Here is a 4,739-nt window from a genome sequence, read left to right as displayed (position 1 = left end):
CCACACTCATCTAGATTTTTTTTTTTTTTTTAACCCAGATGAAGTCAGTGGTGTGCTTTATAGGAATGAACTGGGCCCTTTCTCCACTGTATCCAGGTCTTTTTATACATCCATGGTAGTGAAGTGCTTGATGACATTTTCAAAAATGGTTGTACAGAGTTTAATGTCTGAGGAAAAGACATTTTCTTCAGTTGTCACCTACCTATGACTTTACATTCCCTGCATTATGCTACCCGCTGGCCAGCTTCCTAATTTGTTTGCCTCAGTGGCTTCTAGATGCATCCAAGTTGCTGTTGCCTTGCAGCGGCGTTCTCACAACTTCATCACTTCAACACCGAGCATATGAGGAACACAAGTTTCCATGCCATCACCCTCCATTTGAAGGCAGCAATGGCAGTAGGCAATGGTGCTTGGAGCAGCATGCTAACGTCAGTATGCTAACATGCTCACAATGACGATGCTTTTTTCTGGATGCAGATTTCTGTTCAGTATTGTCCAATAAAGTTTTTGTCAAAGTCTCCCAGTTCTTTAAGCTACCTCCCTCTCCATCGCTCACTCACACACAAACACACAGACATTCTACAATGTGTATTACTAATAACTTGTTTGTATGTTTGCTCCTACTGACCAACTTGTCTGCAGTCAGTTAGGCTGCTGGTGAAGCATGCCTCATATTGTAGAAGAAGAAGCGACTGCAGATGCATTCTGGCTAATGGAGTCATTTAGGGGAGAATGGTGTCTGTGTATGGTACTTCTGAGCTTCCATGCTGAGGCTTGCTGGAGAGGACTAGACGGCAAGTAACATTACAGGGTGTAATTACTTCAAGCACCATTAGGAACACAATAACATCTGTGCTTAGCAGAAAACAAAGTCCAGCATGCTCGCCGAATGTGTTTGTGCATGTGCCACTCGGTTTATGTGTGTCTGCACAAACAGGGAATCTGTTGCTGGAGCAATCTACTCATTACTTGTTAATCACTTGAATAGGAGGACCTGTTTGCTAACAAAGCGCCAGCCGAGGTAATGACTTGTCACTACAAAGCACTCTGCAGAAGCCCGCTGGCAGAGGCCAAAGTGCCACTGTGGATTCAGCAGGTACAACTCCAGCAGCACTTGGGTTCCCAACCCAACTTCACTGGTGCTGAGGTCAGTCTTGGCTTTTTCAAATCATGTTTTCCTCATTACTTTTAGTGTTGTCATCCATGAAGATAATTTTGCTTTTATTTGCCATTCATTAAAAAAAAAAAATCCCCTCTGAACCAATCCGACAGCATCCAATCCAGCTGTAGGAGAGAGCCACAAAGAACAAATGAATAAATACTCATTTTTAAAAGAAATCATTTCTGGGTCTTCCCAGTGTTTGTGTAACTGATATGTATCAGAAAAAAATGGATAATGTCATGACATTTTGTGCTAGGAAAAATATTCTTCAGCACTGGATGTCAGGTAAGGGCCCCTCAGTGGTGGGATGGCATAGGACAATAATGGAATACATACCTCTGGACTTTCTCATTTGTCTTCTGCACTCCAAAACTAATGCCTTTGAAATAATATGTAAACCATTTCTTGACTATATTAATGTATATATCTTTGCTATACTGACAAGAGCATTTGTATAAAAAATACATATTTTTTTAATCAGCTCCCATTTTATTTCATTTGATTTCACTCTGTACTGCATATTGTAACTGTCACATTTACCTGAAACCCATCTGTTTTTTGTTTTTGTGTCGTTATTCCCAGCTTGTTGTTGTTTTGTTGTTTTGCCTGGTCCTATCTTCTATATGTTTTCTTTAAAAAATATATATATTTTTTTAAATGATTCAAAAAAATATTAATTTGTGATTTTAATATATCATTACAGTGGATGAAAAATGAATTATGACTTGTATAGGAATCAAAAATCCAAGTTAAGGACTTGAGTGGGACTTGAATCCAAAGACTGGTCCCACCTCATGAAATGACTAACAAACAAACTATTCATAGTGGATCAATGTGTGTATTAGATGTTTAATGTTTAAATAACATACTTTTTAATCTTTGGGCAATGGGAAAGTTATCAAGGATTTACCAATTGAAAAGTCTCAAGTCACGAGTCATTCATGTTCCAGTTAAAGTCAAGTTGCAAGTCATTATTGATTCTAAAGTTATCAAATTTGTAACTCGAGTCTGACTCAAGCACTGTGACTTGAGCCGACAGTTATCCAACATATTGGATCAGTGCATCCTTAGTTTCTATTAATAATCTACAATTATCACTGGGACTATTTCTTCTGTAAAAGTCCCAATGAAAACAGTTAACAGCAAGAACCGTGTTCCTACACTGTAATAAATTATTCTGTAGTCATTTCATTTTACTTAATATATTTGATAACATGTATTAAATATAAATGCGTCCTTGATTTTGAGGCAGTTGTTTAAGTAACTTTAATATAAAAATGTTTGAGATGGAATCTACTTATTTTGATCACATTAAATATAATCTTTATGTGTATTTAATTCTAAATCAAGAGAATTTTGAATTAATCCAACACAATAAAAATGTGTTAGTTTTTAAATGACATGCACTTCCTGTTAAGTTGGTATTAACTCAACTTGTAACGTATTTTATTGAGTAGCTATTGTTTATCTTTTTTTACAGTGTAGTCTGTACTATACAATTTCTGCACAGTTTGTGCCACACACTTACCATCATGTTATGAAAAGTATTTTCACCAACAGTAAGTGTAAAAATATGAGCAACATTGTGCGTCAATCAAACTGCGCCTCTGAAATGTCAATTCCATTTAAAGTTTGGTGTTTTTCTTAAGTTGTTTTTTTTTTCCAACTGTGAGCAGCATCAGCAAACTGAAAAAATGACAGTTTAGCATGCAAGTGGTTTGAGTAATATTTATTTTGTAGCTTTACCATTGTGAACATACTGTATGGATACAGGTCTGTGGAGGTGCTGCTACAGTTGGACACGGGAAGACAGTCCCGAAGACACATGAAATATTTACTTATAATTAGATTTGGAAGACTCTTATTGGTTATTCATCTGCTACTGGGACAAACATTCTTCCCAATTGATACATTTCTCAACTGTTTACATTGATTATGTTATTAGAACCCGTCCTCAGTTGCAGCTTGGTTTCATTTTAAGCATCTACACATAATGACATATTGACATGTGATTCCAAGGCTGCGCCGTTACACCGTAAGTGATGGCTTGTCAGAGTCAGGAGAGAGTTTCGTAATGATTGGAAAAGTCATTAGTTTGTAATTGCCTGGTTTTTATTGTCTATTGATGAAGCACTATAATGCTAATTATTGTGAACCAACTTTTTAAATATTTATGTCAAAAGAAATGATTTTAAACCGTGAGTAACAGCAAGTGACAATAAAAGTAAAACCAATTCTTCACGTCTCCCATCATTTGTTACATGTGGCTACAGGTGAAATACAACACAAACAAAAGATTTTGGCATTTGTAAAGACATACCTCAATATGTAGAATTTCTGCTTAGTTTTACACAGAATCTTCCATCTTTTGCTGTCAATACAAGTAAGAAAACAAGTGTTTTTCAGTGCTTTATCAGCAAGAAAATGTAATATGACGGTGTTTAATCATGTTGTCACTTGTCCACCCTCGGTATGTTGATGTGTCTATGTTGGTCTGTTTACAGACATCCTGACAGGCCCGCAATGAGGGAACACTCTTCAATATCATGCCAACATGACGTGGGACAACTTTAGTCTTTTTTACTGCACTGTGTTGCTGTTAAAAAAATTATAACTGTAGCAATGTGTATCTTTTAATGCATAAATAATGCAACTGTAGCATGAACACCAAAGTCATTCAAAATGATAGCACCACAGGCGAAAAAATTTCACCCTCAGTGCACATTAGAATAAACTCCCTCTGAAATGAAAGCATTGTGGAGTAAATCACATATCCCACCACTGATTCCGGACCATTATTATGATTTACAGGATTAAGAACATGCTGGTTGTATAGCTTTGCTAATTGCTGTATTAATGCTTATTCAAGGGCCTCTTCTTTTGAGTGTTGGCTTTTACTTAAAATTACCATAATAAGGAAAAATGGTTCACACACAGAATAGTCATGATAAATGGCTGATAAGTGCTTAGAAATGCTTCTGTGTAGCATTTCCATCCATCCATTTTTATTAGCTTATCCATGGCCGGGTTGCAGGGGCAGCAGGATAAGCATAGTAATCCAGATATTCCCTCTCTTCAGCAAAGTTTTCCAGCTCCTCCTTGGGAACCCTGAGGCGTTGTTTGACGTGCTATAAAAATTATATTTACTATTTGACAGCCATATGCAATTTTATTGACTTTAAATCTTGGTAGCATTACATTCTGGTTAATAGCTGAATCAAAGGGTTCTATGAGCTGAGTGGACTAGGAATTTCTCTCATTTTCAAGTCGTATGTAAGGTTTGTCCTTTTTACTGGAGTAGTGAACAATGTTTTCATTGCATAAGAATCTTATGGGATGGAAATGATCATAGATTTTTTTTTCTTTAGTAAGTTGTCATGGTATAAGCCCTTCCAGGTATCCACTGAATTTCTATTCGATGATAATTTTGGTGAAAAGTTTCAATTAGATGATGCTAATTGATTAATAAACCTTTAAAAAAGAGTCTTAATAGAAGATGTTACCTAAAAGTGATCATGAATCAGGTAACTTGAATGTAAACGTATGAGATCGTCAACCAGACGGGTATGACCCGATA

Source organism: Centropristis striata, chromosome 22, assembly GCF_030273125.1.
Source record: "Centropristis striata isolate RG_2023a ecotype Rhode Island chromosome 22, C.striata_1.0, whole genome shotgun sequence".
NCBI lineage: Eukaryota > Metazoa > Chordata > Actinopteri > Perciformes > Serranidae > Centropristis > Centropristis striata.
The sequence above is the reverse complement of the archived record's forward strand: the minus strand, read 5'-3'. Positions refer to the sequence as shown.